This window comes from Lactuca serriola, chromosome 6 (assembly GCF_051521515.1).
Source record: "Lactuca serriola cultivar US96UC23 chromosome 6, Lser_US96UC23_V15, whole genome shotgun sequence".
Classification (NCBI taxonomy): domain Eukaryota; kingdom Viridiplantae; phylum Streptophyta; class Magnoliopsida; order Asterales; family Asteraceae; genus Lactuca; species Lactuca serriola.
The window spans coordinates 147,030,509-147,053,271 of NC_136413.1; the positions used below are offsets into that span (position 1 = coordinate 147,030,509).

Genomic DNA, 22,763 nt, shown 5'->3' on the forward strand with positions numbered 1-22,763 from the left:
CCTAATCCATACTCCCAGATCGGGTATGTCTGATCCCTACTCCCGGATCTAAAATTTTCCTCTTTACCTAATTCATACTCCCGGATCGGGTATGTCAGATCCATACTCCCGGGTCTAAAATTTGCCTCTTTACCTAATCCATACTCCCAGATTGGGTGTGTCTGATCCATACTCCCGGATCTAATATCAAATAACTATGTCCTATCCATACTCTCATACTAAGGACAACTGACTAAGTCTAATCCATACTCTCAGATCAATGACAAGTTTTATGGTTATTCCCTCTGTGCATATCTCACTCATACTCACAAGGAGATACTACCCAATGTCCCTCTTAATTTATTTAGGTCTACCTTGTATCCTAAATCATCATATATTACCATATATGCTCTTAACATGTATTTTAGGCAGTATCAAATGTTCCACATATAAACATATAATTTAATACTTGTACTAAAATAATGTTCATGAAAGGGACTATACACTCACTTGATAAGGCTGTGATTACAAGTTGGACAACGCTCCGCTTCTTAAAAATATGATTCCCTTTAACGAAATTGGGTGGTTTTCTTGAAAACCGGGCTCTATGGGGGCAGAGTTTCCAAACCGAAAAACTCTTTTTCTTGGAGCCTCTGGCGCTCTGGGGCATTCTTCTAGTGCTAGGGAAGTTTCCTAGGCTTGGGGTGCTTGGGAGGTTTAGAGAGAGAATAGAGAGAGAAAGAAAGAGTGGAAGGTGTGAGAAATAAGGCTGGCCTCACACGTCCTTATATAGACCGAAGCCTCGGTCTACGCGGGGCGTTTCTGCGGAGGTATGCTTGGTGTTCCTTGGTACTCAAGGTGTACCCTCATACACAACGCATAGGAGCGAGGTGGTATCCAAGGTCCGTACGAGTGCGTGTCACCCTTCGGCTGGAGAGACATGGATAACTCCGGTTTTAGCATCCGAATACTACGCGTTCCTTCCCTCTATGCAGGGTGCTCGCCTTGAACAGCTTTGCAATTCTTTCTCTCAACTTCTAAAATTCGTAACATTCTCATACAAGCCCTGTTTTCGAATTCTAAAGTTCGTCCGACGTCCATTTTCGTCTATCTTTTTTATCGTTGAGCTCCTATTGACGAGATATTCGAATCTCGTTTAGGTTGTGTCGGCTAAAAATCACTCGATCAAAAATTCGAACTCCGGGCAGCACACTGCTATGCCAAATCTTAGAAAATTCATAACTTCCTCATACAAAGTCAAATTTGGGACGTTCTTTTTATGCACGCTCTAGTTTTAATGTATACTACGACTTTCGTTTAGATGTCTTAGGCTAAAAAACACTTTATCGTAAAGTCACTTTTTACGTCAGATAGTGTCGTGTCGGGTTTTGTCGTGAAACTTCGACAAGTCATAACTTCTTCGTTATAACTCGGATTTCGGCATTCTTTATATGTTCGGAACCCTTGAGACATATGCTATAACTTGGTTAAGGTTATTTACTCTAAATAATCTTCTATCAAAAAGTTATTATTAATGATCATTGTCTCTAAATTGACTAGCCCGAATCTGCGGGCGTTACAATTATCTCCCCCTTAGGATGATTACGTCCAGGAATCATCAACAAAACAAGGCTTGTATAATGACTCCGTACGTTATCTCTTCATCCTAGGTAATAACTGTAACTTCTATGTTCCTTCGAATGTGTATCTAGCTCTTGGACTTCTTGACTGCAGGCGGTGCTTGATCTTGCACCCGCTCTCTACCTCATGTTGGACTTCTAATCAGAACCTTTGTAGTCATAGTCTTGGTCCCTATTGGAGACTCCTTCTTCTTTCTAACAAACTTAAGATAAGTTCTTTCCTTCGATTACCATAACAGACCAATGGGTCATCTTCTAATGACCTCTCATCGTATGATGCAATGCTTAGACTCAGGTCTCTTAGGGTCAAATTCCATAACAGAATATACCTTCCTTCCTGTTCGAATGTGATATAATCACATTCTAGCATGCAACACTTATAGTTACAAGCTTCTTACTTTAACAACGATCGCAATACTTCTATTGATCGCTTCGATTATTTTTTACTTCAATCGTCTGGTTTAAGTCAGATACTACATCGATCTTGGTTCCCTAAACCACATAACCCACTCATCTTATTCGGACTCGATATGATATGACCTCTAGGGTCAGAATAATAATCATCTTCTTAGTTATTACTGAAACGATGGTAACTACATACTTGAACAAAACAGAATCAATTACTAGCTTCTTGGTAACCTTATGGCCTTCCTTGATCCAAGTGAGAGTCATGTTCTTCCGGTAGTATAGGCCTCTACTACCATTCACACCTACTTATACTCGTCCTAAGTATTGTCTCGCAGTTTTCCAAGTTATCATACAAGAATTTCACATAATTATTTAACACATCGGATAACATAACCAAGCTTTATATCATTTCTTGAAATGATTACATTGGTGTTGAATTTGAATCTATACTATGCCTCTAATAGGCTACACTACATGATACTATCCACATGGCTACTTTATATCTTGATTCCTTGGATATATAGTACCTTACTCCTAATCCCTTGCGTTGTCACCTACTTCATCGAGGATCATGTGGAATGCTCTCGCCTTTGGCTTTTGTGGAACGTTTGGTTTCGTAGCTCCTTCCCTGTTTGGGCAGTCTTTCTTGAAGTGTCCCTCTTCACCACACTTAAAGCAGAATTCTCTCTCGGCCGTGCATTCACCGGCATAGTGTCTAGTCTTTCTGCATTTGAAACATGTCACCTCTTTAGAGCATCTCCCAATGTGTTTCCTTTTACACTTGTCACACCACTTTTCTTCATTGTTATCCCCTTACGTTTTGTTGTCGGGGTCAGACTTTGGGGACATATTTCTCTTTTCGGATCTTGAAGACCCCTCAAACTACCTCTTCTCGCCAACTTCAACCTTGTTGGCGGTTTTGCCTTTGATCATTTCTTCAACAGACTTAGCAACCCAGATAGTTTCCTCCATAGTAGGTTCCTGACGTACTGGCACCACATACTCGCATGGAAGTCCCTTTGCGTACCTTTCGACTTTTTTCAGCTCGTCTAGGACGATGCACAACAAAAACTCCATTTGGTCAGTGAATTTATTGGTGCATTCATCGACGAACATGCTTCCCTTCTTCAATGTTAGGAATTGATTCTCTAACTCAAGTAGATGTTAGGCCGAGCAGTACTTGCGCTTGAAGTACGCTAAGAACTCTGCCCAAGTTAGTTGTAGGGGCTCATGGTCTTCCCCAAAGTGTTCCACCAGCGAATAGCGCCACCATTGAACTGACGAACTACAAATGTGGTTTGTAGCCTGCCCTTGTAACCACATGTCATGAAGGCTAATTCCATCTCCGATATCCAAATCATAAATCCAACTGGATCTTCTTTCCCAGTGAAATTAGATGGCTTGCATGTTGTGAAGTCCTTATACATGCATCCGTTCCTCTCGACTCCTTCATCTTGGTTGTTCCTCTTAACCACAGGTGGTTCAACTTGACTAACAGTCCTACTGTAGTTTCGTTCTTCCGAATGTCCATCATTCAGTTTGGTTTGTTCAACAAGCATCGAAGGTTCATCCCTATTATTCAGAAACAGTTGTCTCATCTCTTCCCTTTGGTTGACCATCATAGCCCGAATCATGGCTTGTATTTCAACCATCATGACTGGCTCGGGTGCAACTTCTACTATCGGCACCTGCTCAATCCCTTGGGGATGAGGCTACTGATTCCTGTTCCTATTTGCGTTTCTGAGTCTACTTCGGGTTCTCACCATTTCGATCTATACACCAAAGTAGGTGAATTTAGACCTTTATTTATGATAGACGTTTAAATCCTTCTTATCACTCCGAAATGTTACATGCTAGTTCTAATATAGTAGTTGAACGCTTAGAATCCTAAACACGTAAGGCTTCCAGATCCGGTCGGCAATACACCATAGATCCGAACAAATAATAGGCATATAAGGCAAACATAAAGCATTTAGCACATAAAATCATTTTAGGCATCTTTCCTAAAATAAAATAGCGATCGTGTCTAAAATATGGTAGACACTCATCTCATGATCATTGCTTGGCATTCTAAGTTTAAGTCTACAAATCCTACAAATTCCTAGTTCGCTTAAACTAATGCTCTGATAACAACTGTGACATCCCCAATTTCACGGCCAGAAAAGACTGATTTTTTATGCTTTATTTGGAAATCAAGGTATCCTTTTAAAGAAAAATGTTGCGGAATTTGTTCGCAGAAAAATATGATAAATATATTATCAAATCATTTCTGAAGAAATGTATTTAGTTTATATTAAAACTTTGGGATGTCATCGTCATTACAGAAACATAAGCATAAACAGACCTTACATTCAATTACACTAGTGATTTACATCTCCTTTAATCTCTCAGTGTAGTGTAGCTTCATATCGACACCTGTGATACAAATAAACTAAGTGGTTCAGGTTGGAAAACCTAGTGAGTACATAGGGTTTTCAATCCGATAATTTTATATCATATATATTTTAGAACTCACAATATATACAATTTCACCATATATAAAAGCAACTTTACCCCACCCCGTTGATCCTCACAATGACACGATCTATACTCTAAAATTAACCTCTTCACCTAATCCATACTCCCGGATCTAAAATTTACCTCTTTACCTAATCCATACTTTCGGATCTAGAATTTACCTCTTTACCTGATCCATACTCCCAGATCAAAAATTTACCTATTTACTTAATCCATACTCCCATATCTGAAATTTACATATTTACTTAATCCATACTCTCGGATCGGGTATGTCTGATCCATACTCCTAGATCTAAAATTTGCATCTTTACCTAATTCATACTCCCGGACCGGGTATGTCTGATTCGTACTTCCGGATCTAAAATCTGCCTCTTTACCTAATCCATACTCCCAGAACGGGTATGTCTGATCCATACTCCCGGATCTAAAACTTGCCTCTTTACCTACTCCATACTCCCGGATCAGGTATGTCTGATCCATACTCCTGGATCTAAAATTTTCCTCTTTACGTAATCCATACTCCCGGATCTAAAATTTGCCTCTTTACCTAATCCATACTCCCGGATCAGGTATGTCTGATTCATACTCCCGAATCTAAAATTTGCCTTTTTACCTAATCCATACTCCCGGATCGGGTATGTCTAATCCATACTCCCGGATCTAAAATTTGCCTCTTTACCTAATCCATACTCCCAGATCGGGTATGTCTGATCCGTACTTCCAAATCTAATATCAAATAACTATGTCCTGTCCATACTCTTGGACTAAGGACAACTGACTAAGTCTAATCCATACTCTTAGATCAAGGACACGTTTTATGGTTATTCCTTCCGTGCATATCTCACTTGTACTCACAAGGAGGTACTACCCAATGTCCCTCTTAATTTTTTAGGTCTACTATGTATCCTAAATCATCATATATTTACCAGATATGCTCTTAACACATATTTCAGCCAGTATTAAATGTTCCACACATAAACATATTATTTAATACTTTTACTGAAATCATATTCATGAAAGGGACTATGCACTCACTTGATAAGCTGGTGATTCCAAGTTGGACAATGCTCCGCTTCTTAAAAATATGATTCCCTTTAACGAAACCGGGTGGTTTGCTTGAAAATCGGGCTTTGCGGGGGCAGAGTTTCTGAACCGAAAACTCTTTTTCTAGGAGCCTTCTAGCACTCTGGGGCATTAGTCTAGTGCTAGGGAATTTTCCTAGGTTTGGGGGTATTTAGGAGGTTGAGAGAGAGAGAGAGATAGATAGATAGATAGAAAGAGAGAGAGAGAGTAGAGAGAAAGAGAGAAAGAGTGGAAGGTGTGAGAAATAAGGCTGACCTTGCACCTCCTTATATAGGTCGAAGCCTCGGTCTACGCAGGTCATTTCTACGGAGGTACGCTAGGCTTTCCTCAGTACGCAGGGCATACCCTCGTATGCAGAGCGTAGTAGTGGGGCGGTATCCGAGGTCCGTACAAATGCGTGTGAAGAGGGGAACCTTCGGAGCTCCTCTTCTATCGTATCGATTGAGCGGTTCATATCTTCTATTATCTCCGTAGAGAGTTCAGTCTCCACTATTTTAAGTCCGTATTTATTTCTACCCCTGAGCTCGAAAACCTGGTGGTCACCCTTTGGCAGGAGCGACGTGGCTAACTTTGGTCCTAGCATCCGAACGATGCGCGTTCCTTCCCTTTACGCGGGGCGTTCCCCTCGGACAACTTCGCTATTCCTTCACTCGACTTCTAAAATTGATAACTTTTGCATATGAGCTACGCTTTCGACGTTCTTTATATCCACGTGTAGGTAGAGACGTACTCTACAACTTTCGTTTAGATCCGTCAGCTAATTTTGAATTTATTTTTAAAATTATATTTTTAATAGGCCGGGACAGGAAAAGTACGTTAAAAATTCATAACTTTGTCGTCCGACGCCCGTTTTCGTCTGTCTTTTTTATCGTTGAGCTCTTATTGACGAGATTTTTGATTCTCGTTTAGTTTGTATCGACTAAAAATTGCTCGATCAATAATTCGAACTCCGGGCTGCAAACTACTATGCCAAATCTTAGAAAATTCATAACTTCCTCATATGAAGTCAGAATTGGACTTCCTTTTGGTGCATGCTCTCAGTTTAATGTATACTACGACTTTCATTTGGATCACTAAGGCTAAAAAGCACTTTATCGTAAAATCAATTTTTACGTCACACAACGTCATGTCGGTTTTGTTGCGAAACTTCGAAATGTCATAACTTCTTCATTATAACTCGGATTTCGGCGTTCTTTATGTGTACGGAACCCCTGAGACATATGTTGTAACTTGGTTAAGGTTATTTACTCTAAATAATCTTCTATCAAAAAAGTTATTATTAATGCTCATTGTTTCTAAATTGACTAGCCCGAATCTGCGGGCGTTACAACTAGGGTGAGTACACGACCCTTATTTTCACTATTTTAAATGTTTTATGGAAGGAGGGGGAATACATGCTTATCAAATGGTTTTATCATAATATATTTATCGTAACAAATATCAAATAATTTTATAAAGCTTAAAGCCTTATGCAGGGCCGGTTTCGAGGATTTAAATGCCCAGGACGAGATGGATAAAAAAGGACCTTAGGCCTTAACGTGTAACGAATTAAATTACATAAACTAATTTTTTTTATTAAAATGACGATAAATTTATAGCAATAAACAAAGCAAAATCATAGTATTTTAATGAGTAATTACATATCCTAATAGCTAACCGACGATCCGTGAAGCTCTCCTAGCATTTTTAATTGCAAATTGGTTGATCAACTCTTCATAGTCTATACTTTCTAAGATTTCGTTCTCGATAGATATCATTTCCAAACCGCTAAGTCTTTCTTGTGTCATTGTGGAGCGTAAGTAACATTTCACAAACTTCAATTTTGAAAAACTCCTTTCTGCAGATGCAACTGTTACTGGAATAGTCAACAATATTCTATATGCAATGCTTGCATTTGGGAAATAATCAACTTCTTTCAAAAACTTCGAAACATCTATAGGGTTTCTAAACTCATTGGTTTCCAATGTCTCAAATAATTTCAACTCCATATAAAGTTCCTCGGCATCAATATCTGATCTTTCTTCAAACTTGAGTGCTTTTTCAAGACGATGACAATACGACTTAAGATCTTTATCTTCACTTCCCCTCAAATTATGTGGAAATAAAAAACCAAATACTTTGTCATACTCTTTGAATTGTTCAAATCTTGTCTCAAGAGAAGAAATAGCTTGATCAACAATGAATAAGAAATAATTGACTCTAAAATTCTCTTCAGGTGTAAATGAAACTTCTTCGGTAGTTGAACTCTCATCAAACCTTTTTTTCCTTTCAATCAAACGCTTTTGAGGAAATATTGGATCAATACCCATTTCAATAGCAATCTCCTTAGCTTTAACAATCGCTTTTGAAAAGCCAGTTTCTCTATAATCCTTGAAGTACCCAATCAATTTGTTTATTTCTGTAATAGCATTATCAAGATGTATATCCTTTGATTGTAACTTCTTACTCACAATATTCACATGGTTTAGTACTTCAGACCAAATAACAGTTGATACCAAAAATTCAAAGTCACAAAGTTCTTTTTCTGCTAGTGAAGTTGCTTCACTTGCAATTGCAACATCATTATCTTTTTCTCCAACTTCAAGTAAAGCTTTCCGTACATCCACAAGTTGAAGTTTAATAGCCTTTATACTCTCAACCCGACTTTCCCAACGAGTTTGACACAATGACTTAAGACTCCAAGCTTTAACATTATCTTTCAAAATTTCCCACCTCTTAGTAGAATTTGCAAAGATAGTATAAATGCGTTGGATGAATCCAAAAAAGTTCTTTCCTTTAACACACTTGTTAGCCATATCACATAATGTTAGATTAAGAGAATGACAACCACAAGGAGTGTAAAATGCTCTAGGATTTATATCTAAAATTCTCTTTTGCACTCCTTGGTGTTTTCCTTTGATATTTGCTCCATTATCATAGCCTTGACCATGCATATCATCAATTTCAAGACCAAGAGACTTTAACTCCTCAAGTGTAATATCAAATAGTCCTTTTCCAGAGGTATCATCAACATTCAAAAAACCTAAAAAGGACTCCTCGACAGTAACGAATTATATGATAAAGTTAAATACCTCACTATTATAGTCATCTGTTCCTGGTGACTTGAATCAGGAGTACAATCAAGTATAATTGAGTAGTACTTTGCTTCCTTTATCTTCTTGATAACTTCTTTTTTAATTTCTTGAGATAGCAAAGATATTAGTTCGTTTTGGATTAAGTGGCCAAGATAATGCACATGAAGCCCATCACTTGTGATCTGCCGCACATGCTCTTTGATAACCGGGTCAAACTCTTCCAACATTTCAATGACACCTAAAAAATTTCCGTTACCTATGAAATACAATTAACAAATAAGAAGTGAAATCAGTCATAATAATTAACAAAAATGTATTTGGTGGGATTAGAACAGAAATTTCAATGTATAGTTACCTTTTTGATACAACTTTTCATTGGATCCACGGAATGCTAAATTATGTTTAGCAAGAAACTTCACTACTGCAATGATTCTCAAAAGGACTTGTTTCCAGTAATCTCTTTCTTTCTTGAATTGCTCGTATTGAACTTTATCAATTGTTTCATTCAAGTTCAATCTTTTACGCATATCAAACCATTTATTCCTATTTGTAAGATGATCCAATGAACTTTCGTGTTCTTTAACCCTAGTAGTAACATGGTGCCAATCTGCATAACCTTCACCATCTAACTTACCTTTTGAAATACCTTTTCTAAACACTTTACAACAGAAACAAAATACCCTGTCTAGCTCTTTTGAATATACTAGCCATTCTCTATCACACTTCTCCAAATTTGGTAAAGTTCTTGTATATAAAGCTGCAGAAAAACGTCTACCAAATTTATCGTAGGGACCATACATAATACTATTATCTCTTTTAGGGCCTTTCTAGACCAAAAGTTTAATCTCCTCAGAATTAAGTTTTTCCCACCTTCTTGGATCATATATATCAACAAGCTCTTTAACGGGCTCTTGCTCTTCTGCCTCTTCTACTTCTATATGCTCTTGCTCTTCAATATGCTCTTCAACATGCTCTTCAATGTGCTCTTCATTGTGCTCTTCATTGTGCTCTTCAACATGCTCTTCAATAGGTTGTCTGTGGATAAACTTATCTAGAGCACCAGCGTCAACCTTTCTCTTTTCTTCATCTAGTTTTCTTTTTTTACGTTTTTGACTACCGGATGGTTGTTTAGACTTCATCTCTACAATTTAGAAACAATAAACATAATTTGATTCTTTAAACACTATGGTTTCTGAATTCCAAATTTCTAATAAACAATTATACAATAAACATAATCTCATGATTTAATTTCTGTTTCTAATTATCTATTTCAAAATGATTCATTGATTTCATTCAACATTGTGAATCATTCAGTCAGATTTCAATATGATAATATGACATAATGACAATACGACATAGTGATATACAATAAAAAATTCATGAATAACATTCAAGAATCTGAAAAAATAATCAGTTAAAGATAAACAATTAAACAATTACACAATTAAACATAACATGAATCTCAAAAATTGATAATACATTCAACTGATTCAAGTATGCAATTGACTTGACAATTATAATTTACAAACTCATAATCCTTAATTCCTTATTCCTCAATCCTTAATTTCTCATAATCTGTTACATTAATAGGACCAAAAATCAAGAATGAAGAATCATTGTCATTGATAAAGTGATAACAGGAATACATGATAAATCATAAATGGATCATCGTCTAATTGTCTAAGACTCTAATCGACCCTCACCTAGAATCTGTTGTATTGAATGGAGGATGGACGATTTGAAAGATAATCGTTGATTGTTGCACGATGTGTCGATGTCGTTGATGCTACCCTTCCGTTTCCCTGCCCTGATTCCACTGATTTGTATTTGTTGATTGATTCAATCGACTTTTTTTAACGAAAACGAACAAGATGAATCGATAATGTATTGAATGAACGATTGATTGCTGCTGTCTTCGCTAATTATCTTTGACGTTGATTTCCGAATCCAAAATTCCGATGATGTTGGATGGATTGCTTGGGGCTGAAGTGCTGAACCGATATACTATTAAAAAAAAAAATTAGGCCCCTTCAGATTTTGGGCCCTGTTCCATTGTCCATGTGGCGCATGCCCTAAACCGGGACTAGCCTTATGATAATGTAGCTATAGATACTATGCTTAGTTATAAACTATGGTATTATACATAAGAGATATGATGTCCGATTGTCTAGGAAGAGATAATAACTAGATGTTATAATGGCCAATTTCCTGGGATAACATAGTAGCTAGAAGTCACGCTAGTCAAATTTAGGGATATGCACCATACTTAGTTGTTATTCTGCCCAAATAACCTGTTTTCAAATAACCATAATTAGGGTATATATGAATACTTATATGTACAAAATAATTATGAGATCAAAGGTTATAATTATCAAATATAATATAAAAGATTTATATTGTGATAGTTATAGGAAATCCTTAGGAAGTATTTTTAATAAGATAAAAGATAAAAGATAAAAGATAAATACCTAAGGTCAATGCGTTCGTGAGCTGTTAATTCATTCAAAGGCCTTGATTAAATTCGGCATTCCCCAAATACCTATAATTTTTAATCTTGCAAGAGTTAGAATGATATGTATAGATCTATACAGGGTCTGACAACCCCATCTGCGATTGCTATCTACAATCCTGACATGATAGCCGTCTTATTATTCACTATTCGACGTCAGATGAAGTGTCGAGTTGGGGCACAATTTTTAGTCAAACAACATCGATTATGGGGGCTCATGGTAATACATTCGGTCACCTTAGAGTTCAGACTACGATTGGGATGCCTTGGAATGGTATATAAAATACGTTAGGATCGTTAGTTATCCTATAAAGATATTAAATTATGATTAATAAAATATATCCTAAAAGATAATAAGATATGATCGTTAGAATCCTAAAATATAGTAAGCTAGGGATTAAAATAATTTAGGAAAAGTTTTTTTCGAAAGAAAAAGGATTCTTAAACTAATACAACCAAATAAAATCCAAAAACTATAAGAACATGTGCACTCACAAACATGATGTTGACATTTTAAAAATTACATGTATTCTCAGGGAGATGAGTGGGAAAGAGAATAGTCGGGTCAAATAGGAGGAGGATAGTCGTGTCAAGAAGTAGGAAGTCTACAAGGAAGCTGATGGAGTTTAAGCATCGCATGTTTATTGTCTTTAGTCAAGTTTAGGAAGTGTGTTTGTATTTTCAAAACAATGTAACCCTACAATAATTTAAAATAAATAAAAGATATGTTTTGCGATAAACCTTGAGTTATGTTCTTTATATATATATATATATATATATATATATATATATATATATATATATATATATGCCTCGGTCTAATTTCCCCACGTTCGCACCGCCTAACGTTTCCGCCGCCAGCCGGGGGTGTGGCAGCTTGGTATCAGAGCTACAGGTTATAGCGAACTTGTAATTCGTTAGGAACTACGACTATAACCTAGGGCATAAAATGTTGAATTAGTTAACCCTAATAAAAAGTATTATTATTAATTAGCGTATGGATAGACTGCTATGGGAGAGGTGCCTAGGCTGGAAAAATTTGTCGTTTGGGTTGCTGGATTTCAGAATAGCTATATGCCAAAATGGTCATGCCCTACGACTTTTCCTACTTGGTCTATCCTTGTAGTCTTGAGGTAGAAAAACATAGAATTAATAAAATACCCTAATCAAACAATAATCTGATAAAGAGTTATATAAACTCTTGTAAATACACTTGTGTATCATAAAAACTATCCATTCAAATCACAACTTAAGATTTTAGGTTAAAAACGAATCCTCTAGTACTGCAGTCATACCACAACTAGACCTAAAATGCGCAACTAAGTTTTATTATGGTATGAATGACGCACGCCTAAACCTGGATGTCGTACTTGACAATCTAAACTCTTGAGGATTTATGGATCAATAGTTTAGTACGCCTAGTTAGAAGATTAGGGCGGGGCCAACGATTAGAGGATCTTCGGATCAGTAGTATAGATCGACTTCCTGAATACTAAAGCCTTAGATCAAGACCTAGTGCAAGAGGATGGTACAACACGAGGATATCTGGAATAGAGACAGGCATACGACATACCACCCATATAGAAAATAACCTAAGATACAATATTATCTACTCTATATCTATCTATCTATCTATCTATCTATCTATCTATATATCTATATATATATATATATATATATATATATATATATATATATATATATATATATAGGGTTAGGTTATATTGTTCTAACTATCTATTGTGTGCATGTAGGATTGATTCTGGACCAATCATTTTAGTTATTTTAAGAAAGTAATTAATGCATATTAGATATTAAAGATATAATGACCATTAATTAGAACTTCAACATTTAATATGCATTAATTACTTTCTTAAAATAACTAAAATGATTGGTCCATAATCAATCCTACACGCAAACAATAAATAGTAAAAACTTTTGAACCTAACTCTCTCTGTCTCTCTCTCTCTCTATATATATATATATATATATATATATATATATATATATATATATATGTATATATATATATAGGCCTGGCAATGGAGCGGGTTTTGACCCTGATCCGATCCAAACCCTTAACAATTATATGAGTTTGGAGCATAGTTTTTGATCCGTTTACCCGTTAACGACCCGTACCCGCTAACTCTTTTATTAAAAGGTTCGGGTATGGATCAACACCGATCCGCTCCGTTTATAACCCGTCCCATATAAAATTTTTAATATATAAATTTATATTTTATATTTGCCTAACGTTTACATTAAATTCCAATCAGAAATCCAAAGATAAAGGTCAAAGACTAAATTATTGTTACATAGGAGTCAATGACTCAACTTCTAGACTTCCAGTCTTCTACTCTTCTCTCAAGATTCATGATTTCATTTCATTTATATTTCATTATGTAATCACCAATTTCATTTATAAATCAATAAGGTTATTTATCAACCGGAAGAAAGTTTGTAATTTCTATTCTCTATCAATGCAATCAACGGTCAAAAACCAATCGGAAGTAACTAAAATAATGATTTTAGTTCCAATAGAAAGTTATCGAGTACATAATGTGTTTTCTAAATCAAAACTTAGTTTTATTTAATAAATGTGATTTTATGATTTAAGTAAAATGTGTTTTATTATGCAAAAAACGTACGGGTTACGGGGCGGGTTTGGATATCTGTTGATTCGGTGGATAAGGATATGGGTTTGATTAGTCAAAACCCTGCGGGTTAAGGAGCGGGTTTGGATCAGATTTTGAAATTTGTTAAAAGGGTTTGGATCAAGGTCGATTCGCTCCAAACCCGCCCCATTGCCAGGTCTATATATATATATATATATATATATATATATATATATATATATATATATATATATATATATATAGGGAAAAGTGAATATACCCTTAAGGGTATATAGGCTTACATACCTAATGCTTAAAACGACGTCGTTTGGTTATTTGTATATGTGACTTTTGTTTCAAATTCATACGTCAATACTTCATTATTTAAAACATCAGAAGTGTCGAATCCTTCCTGATAACACTAGGTTCCATCGTTTGATTTTTTTTGATTCACCATTGAAGGTTCCATCGTTTGATTTTTTCTGATTCACTATCGATTTACACCAGAGATTGCGTGATTTTGGCTTCAGTTCTTATCTGCATGAATTTTCGATTTTCCTTGATTTCGTGATTGTATGCGATTTTCGTTGATTTAGTTTATGCACTGATTTTCGAATCCTATTTAGAATCGAGGTATGTTCTTATATCATCTTTGATTTTTTTTTCTGGCTAATCAGGTCACAGGATGACGCTTCTCTATTTCCTCTTCTTCAATTTGTTCTTTGTGTGCCTTTTGTTCTTAATATGCCTTAGGTAAAATTAAACTAGATTTATAGTAATTACATTACATTGAAGTTTGTGAACGATACCAAGTTAATTCTTTGGTAATTATGTGTTTTATTCTTTTCAGATATAAATTATTTGATAATGTACATCATGTGTTTGTTTAAATGCCCGAGGAAAGTTTTGTTCACATAAATGTCAATTTTAGTAGCCAAGAGTCCAGTGATCTACAAGGGTACAAATTTACACTTTTACCCATGTTGGGTTTATATAATTCCTTCTTGGATTTTGAGTTGTGTTAATTTTACTCAAAGAATCCGGTATCTGGTTGGTGGTTACATGACATGTGTTGTTCACATTTTTTTTTAACTCCAACAGGTGTTCATTTATCATTGGGCATCAGCCATAAAGAACAGGACTAATAAGTTCTTTTGACCCAATTATATACTTGAAGCTACAATTAGCCCATCATTTTGTTTTAAAGTGCCTTCTACCCTTTGAATAAATTTATTATATATCATGTACACCTTCATACCAAAAACCTCATAATGTTAATTTGCTTGATTATTCTCCTAACGAATTCGAACCACAAGCCTTCAGTCTTTCATTTTTTGTTATCATGTGAACACTTGTTTTTCCTAACAATTTAATAAATAAATAATTAATGATTCAATTTTTAATTTATATGTTTTTAATGTGAGTGCATAATAAATAAATAATGAATGATGCAGTTTTTAATTTATATGTTTGTAATGTGAGTGCAGGTCAGCTTTTGGTCAAACCCAAAAAAGTTGCTTCACATCAAATCATAAGAGAAAAGCTCTTGGCATTGAATGTTTTGTTCTTGTTATTTATTATAGCATGCCTAAATGTTGAATGATTTGTTGTTATTTTTGGTGGTGGTTCTTATGCTTACCCTGTTACATCACCCAAATCTTGTGAAGTTGATAGTTTATTGTGCAGATGCAGATCAACGCCTCCAAGTTTATGAGTTCCTGACTTTGGGATCACTTGAATATCATTTACACGGTTAGATACATGCCCGTATTCTTTAACCCTTTTTTTGAAATCCATAAATGTTAGTACCTTTATCAAGTGTTTTTGCTTTTGGGCTTTCACATTAGGTTGAATGGATAAAAAAAATGAAAATTACACTAAGGGTTTGGAATGTTGATCATATTGTAGCTTTTGTACAACCATTCTTTATTCTTTATACCAATTCATTTTGTGCATATGATTACCATTGAAAGATCATGGGTTGTACGTAGAAACCAATGAAGCTGAAGATTATATTAAATGATGTAATCATGAATTAGTTAGGACACATTTTTATAGTTTTTAGATGAAATGTATATATTGACAGATGGTGTATAGAAAATAATATTGTTTTTGGGGGATTGATATGAAATAGCAACCTACTTTTCTTATTTATTCGAAAATTGCAATGTACTTATCATATTTTCGTTTTTAACCCGCAATAGCATCATAATTTCGTTTTTAACCCATAATAGCATCGTAATTTCATTTTTCACCCACAATAGCATAATATTTTTATTTTTCACCCATAATAACATCATAATTTAGTTTTAATCCACGTATTTTCAATTTTGACTCATCGTGAGTCGAGTATTTGATTGGAGATGAGTGATTCCAACTCTGCTGTTGAACAGGACTCTCAAGTTGAGTCTGGCCCTATCTGTGTAAAGGATAGATGAGTTGAGATTTCAGATTACTGATGGTTGTCAGTTGTAGTGGCTTTGGGTTGCATCTGATGTTCTAAACCTGGGACGGTCGTTTCGATTGGTTCGAGAAGGATCGCAGCATCTGTAGAGTTAGTGAGTGTTAGGCGAAAAAGGTCGGAATTGATATGTGACTGCAGATCGGTTGTAGCATAGCTTGAAGTAAAGTGAACTTCGTGGTGTGTACATGTAGTTGGTTGAGATATCCCTATTGGGTTGAACGGTTGGAGAGTTGTAACATCCCGATTCTTGAATAAATATGTAGATAAAGATTTATTAATGAATAATATCCCTAAAACAAATAATATTTAGCGGAGTGTTGGTGTGGGGAACCGAATGATATAATTTTGGATTTTGGGGGGTTCAAAAGAGTAAGTTTTGGACTTGATTTGAAAGGGATTCCAGAAGGCAGGGTTTAATTGGTAAATTATGTACTTAGGTTGAAAGGAATTTGTTATGAAAGGTCTAAACGGTAACTTTTGGATCTGTTTTTAAAAGATCTTGTGGGGGAGGGGCAAGTATTGTAAAAAGAGAAAATGTTGAATAGAGGCACGGGATTTAGACCTGGCACCCCTTCCTCATGTGCATTTAGTATCAAACCCTAGCCCTAATTATAAAGCCGCCATGTACATGATGTTTAGCAACCGCCACACCCCTCCGTTCACTGTTCCGATCAGGCAAGGCCGACTGCTGCCTCGACGATGAGCACCGCCTGAGCATACGTTGTTGTCGGAGGGCGTAGTGAGGATCCTGAAGCTTGGAGCCAAATTTGTACGCCGCCGTCGCAGGAGACCATGGTGGTTGGTGTGTTCGTGGTCGTCATTGAATCTATTTCCACCTGTAATGACTCCCTTCGCTTCTCTCTTCATTTCTCGAGTCCCGTCGTCGTCGTAGCTCCGGACGTTTCACCTGTCGTTGAGCTTTTTGGCTGCCATCAGCCACCGCGAGGTAGGTGGCAGCAAGTGTTTGTGTCACTACGTTTATTTGGTCTTTACTCAGCTTATAGTGGCGAAGGAATGCGTCTAGTCGAGTGTGGGTGTGTATGACTTGTCGGAAATCGTTAGCAACCACCATGGTAGCCAACCATGGTGGTCGCTGCCCCCTGCCACCGTCTTCTGCCGCCACCAGCCATTGTGGAGGGTGGCTATGTGTGTGCATTATGTGTAAAGTGAGACATGTGATTTTGAGTCAAGATTTCAAGTCACCACCGTTAGAAATGGTGGATGCCGCCGGGAGCCGCCGCCGACCACCATTGCCCGAGGTGGCTGTGAGTGGTGCTGACCTAGTGGAACCGTAATTAGCCCAATTACTTAATATTGGACCGGGTTGGCTCGTGCTTAGGCTAGAAATCCTAATTAGGGTTTAGAAAACCCTAATTTTAGGTTTGTTTATTTGGGCCTATTGGGACCCGCGTTTGGACTAGTGGACTAAAGATAAAACCCATGAAAATTTTATTATATGATATATTAGTGGAGTAATGGACTTAATGGGTTAAGTGAGAAATAATTAACCCTAATCTTCATTTTATGTGAAAACTCTAACTTTTACTTGGGCCTTATGATTGGGATTTCCTATTGGGTTTTAATATTTGGGCCATTGATGGGTCATCCAAGAGCAGTCATGTGGACTAGAATATTTAGAGGGGCTTTAGGGTAAGGCCCATATGAGGGTTTGGGCCCAATTTGGAAAATTGAGCCATGGTTGGGCCTTAGTGGGCCCAATGGACTTGAGTTATTTATGGACCATGTTTAAACATACTATGAGAAGGTTGGTCTTAGATCCTAATGGGGTTAATTGTGGGTTTGGCTTAGTGATAGGAGCCGGAGTGTAGCAGCAACATTTATAGGATCTGTTCGCCACCCAATGTGAGTCTTCTCACTATGTGTGAGATTTATGTGCATTGTGTTATATGTATGCTATGTGTTATATAGAACGGCCCAGTGGGTCCAACAAGCTATGATCGGACCAGTGGGTCCAACGAGCTATGATTGGACCAGTAGGTCCAACGAGCTATGACCGGACCAGTGGGTCCAACGAGCTATGACCAGACCAATGGGTCCAATGAGCTATGATCGGACCAGTGGGTCCAATGATTCATGAGTGGGTCCAATCGGACCAGTGAGTCCAACGATTCATGACCGGACCAGTGGGTCCAACGAGCTATGACCGGACCAGTGAGTCCAACGAGCTATGGGACTGGAGGGTCCCACTGAGACACATTGACCAGCGGGTCATATTGAGTTATAGCCTTGAGTGGCTAATGAGCTGTATGTGGTATTTTAGGGAACTCACTAAGCTTCGTGCTTACCGTGTTGTGTGTTATGTGTTTCAGGTACTTCTTAGAATCACGGGAAGGCGACAGTTTGATTGTACACACGAGATAAAGAGTTATCTTTTGGAGGAATCCTAGATTATTAATCTGACTATTATGGAATTGTGTTTTGTTAATTGATTATTAGGATTTTTGTGAAATGTATTATGAGAATTTTTGTAATTTAAAAATGTAAATTTGTTTGAAATTTTACGGTGTTACACGTAGGTATTAAAGCCTTGGTTTGAGGGATTCAGATACGCCTTCAGGTATGTCGTGACTCAAACTGAGGATTTCAGAAATTTTTACAAAAGAAACAATATTTCTAAAAATGAGTAAGAGATTCTAAGAGAAAAACGAGGAAGTGCAATGTGTACAATCATCCATAGCCCGAACGGTGATTTCCCAAAATACCCTTACTTTGTAGTATGAGTTATTTATGAGATATGTTATGAGATATTATGCATGCTAGAGATAGGCTAGGTATTTCATATTTTAGGACTAGAGTGGCATGATTTGTGATGCCTTAGCTTTGGAGTTGCTGTTAACTTTGATGCATTTTCGAGCCTATGTTGAGTGAGAGTATCCAGCAGGAATCCTTTTAGAGAGGGATTTGAGTAGAGGAGTAATCTAGGAGAGATACCTAGATGAGCAATTATGGAGCCTTTCGATAGGGTAGTTAGATACCCGCGAGGAGAGCAATTGGAGTTATCACCTAGAGTGGGTTTTACGTGTGTATTCGATGCTCGAATGCTGCTTGCTTCGTGCTTTGTGGAACTCCCAATGATGGGAGTCAGCTACCAAATGAATGTGACGATATTCAGGAGGTAGATGACTGGCATCATGAGGAGTTTCTCAGCAGCTTGTGTCACACCCCAAAACCGGAACGGCGGAAACGTTCTGGGGTGGATGACGTCATGTCAAGTATCACAACATATGCAGTATAGTAATCAAAGTACAACAACCATTGCATTAATAGTAATAGTTTTACATGGTTTACATTACATAGAACATCAAAGTAATACAAGTAATATTATAAGTGCAGCTTGGTACTAAATTGTCTTCAACAAAAGCGCCTGAGATGTACCTGTCTATAGCTGACCTGAGAATACAAGTTATTTGAAAAGCAAGTATCAACATTTTTACAAATGCTAGTGAGTTCATAAGTATTTAGTGTCATTTATTACAAATAACTTTATATAAGTAGTAGTTTTCAAGCATACAGTGAAATAGAGTCCTTTCCAGAAAATCCTATATTTTCTTATTAAAAAGCAGTCTTTTACCAAGACTGGTCAAAGTCATGTGGTAAAAAGTTGTTTTCCCTTAAACACTATCATTATCAAAATACGGGATTTGATTTTAAAGAAAGTAGGAGAATATCAGGGAAAATAACATATGCCTCAGCAGTGAGGATTGCTGACTAAGGCAAAAGAATCATAGACTCCAGGAGAGTATCGACTGAACGAAACGCCTGGCTCAGTCTAACAAAAGGAGACACAGACCCCAGACGGTATCAAATGAAAGATACATCTAGTAAGGTCTAAAACAGTGTATACAGACCCTAGACAGTATCAAATGAAAGATACAGCTAGCACGGTCTAAGACAGTGAATACAGACCCTAGACAATATCAAATGAAAGATACAACTAGCACGGTCTAAAATAGTGAATACAGACCCTAGACAATATCAAATGAAAGACACAGCTAGCACGGTCTAAAACAGTGAATACAGACCCTAGACAGTATAAAATGAAAGATACAGCTAGCACGGTCTAAGACAGTGAATACAGACCCTAGACAGTATCAAATGAAAGATACAGCTAGCACGGTTTAAAACAGTGAATACAGTGAACACAGTGAATACAGTGAATACCGTGGATACAGTGAACACAATGAATACAGTGAATACCGTGGATACAGTGAATACAGTGAACACAGTGAATACCGTGGATACAGTGAATACAGTGAACACAGTGAATACAGTGTATAAAACCTGTTACCTTAAAGCCATGAATTATAAGGTAACCCCAAGATACTCGTAACCATACTGATAGACACTAGGGAACTTGACGCCCTGCAACCGTCGGTATGAATATGACATTTGTCACCCCTTGGCTTGGTAGGCCGTGGACTGTAGCTAGCAGTCAGGGTGCGGGGGTGTCAATCCCGTATAGATCTATACATATAATGTCCGCTCTCCTACAAGAGACTCTGGTTACCAACTAGACAACGGAGAAGGCCGTGTACTGAAGATGTATCTCGTGTAGTGAGATTTGATGTAAAATACTGGACTAATGATAGAGACTCAAAACTGAACTGACTAATGTAAACCTATATGTCTATGCTTGTATACATAATATATAACTAATGATCAAACGACCTTCGCACGGACATCCGATCCCACCAGACCACATCTCAACGAAGAAAAGGAAATAGGGCGAACAAGCCTTCCTAAGTCCTTCAAACATTATTTATATGCATTTATACAAGCACATGCATACATCTAACTATGTTTAAGTGTTAACAAGTATAAGCGTATCACGAAGTGGAGGCATTATCAAGTATAAGCGTATCACGAAGTGGAGGCGTTATCAAGTATAAGTGTATCACGAAGTGGAGGCGTTCTCAAGTATAAGTGTATCATGAAGTGGAGACGTTACCAAGTATAAGTGTATCACGAAGTGGAGGTATTAACTAAACAGAAGTGAAGCAATAGTATCTTAACCAAGTAGGAGTATTAAAACATGGAAGAAAACTTTGGAAAACCTTTATACATTAAGAGAATCACGACTTGGTATTCCTTTATAAAATAAGTTTGAAAATCTTTAAAAATACTTTGAAAACCTTTCATAACCACGTTTTTATTTTTAACTTTGGTAAAACATTCAACACGAGAGTCAATTTAAGGAAAGCTTTGAACAAATATAGACGTTTTTAGAAAACAATTTACAGTATCATACTTGGTTAAACAGTTAACAGTGTAATAAATCCTTGTGCATGCGGGTTATCAATCACATGTGATTGATATGATAACTGGCATGTTTAACTTGTATCCCCCCCCATAAAAACATGTAAAATCATTTAAAAGGTTCATTCAGGAGTATGTTTATTTGGTCTTTAGTCAGCTTATAGTGGCGAAGGAATGCGTCCAGTCGAGTGTGGGTGTGTATGAGCTGCCGGAAATCGTTAGCAACCACCATGGTAGCCAACCAAGGTGGCTGTCGCCCCCTGCCACCGTCTTCTGCCGCCACCAGCCGTTGTGGAGGGTGGCTGTGTGTGTGCATTATGTGTAAAGTGAGACATGTGATTTTGAGTCAAGATTTCAAGCCACCACCATTGGAAATGGTGGCTGCCGTTGGGAGCTACCGCCGACCACCACTGCCCGAGGTGGCAGTGGGTGGTGTTGACCTAGTGGAACCGTAATTAGCCCAATTACTTAATATTGGACCGGGTGGGCTCGTGCTTGGGCTAGAAACCCTAATTAGGGTTTAGAAAACCCTAATTTTGCGTTTGTTTATTTAGGCCTATTAGGACCCGCGTTTGGACTAGTGGACTGAAGATAAAACCCATGACAATTCTATTATATGATATATTAGTGGAATAATGGACTTAATGGGTTAAGTGAGAAATACTTAACCCTAATCGTCATTTTATGTGAAAACCCTAATTTTTACTTGGGCCTTGTGATTGGGCTTTAATATTTGGGCCATTGATGGGTCTTCCAAGAGCAGTCATGTGGACTAGAATATTTAGAAGGGCTTTAGGGTAAGGCCCATATGAGGGTTTGGGCCCAATTTGGAAAATTAGGCCATGGTTGGGCCTTGGTGGGCCCAATAGACTTGAGTTATTTATGGACCATGTTTAAACATAATATGAGAAGGCTGGTCTTAGATCCTAATGGGGTTAATTGTGGGTTTGGCTTAGTGATAGGAGCCGGAGTATAGCAACAACATTTATAGGATCTGTTCGCCACCCAATGTGAGTCTTCTCACTATGTGTGAGATTTATGTGCATTGTGTTATATGTATGCTATGTGTTATATAGACCGGACTAGTGGGTCCAACAAGCTATGATCGGACTAGTGGGTCCAACGAGCTATGATTGGACCAGTGGGTCCAACGAGCTATGACCGGACCAGTGGGTCCAACGAGCTATGATCGGACCA

The 22,763-nt window shown here is 37.2% G+C and overlaps 1 pseudogene; it reads right to left on the reverse strand.

The window, feature by feature from the left end:
• Positions 1-7,279: 7,279 nt before the first annotated feature.
• Positions 7,280-9,840, reverse strand: LOC145060244 (uncharacterized; annotated as a pseudogene).
• Between the last annotated feature and the right edge of the window lie 12,923 nt (positions 9,841-22,763).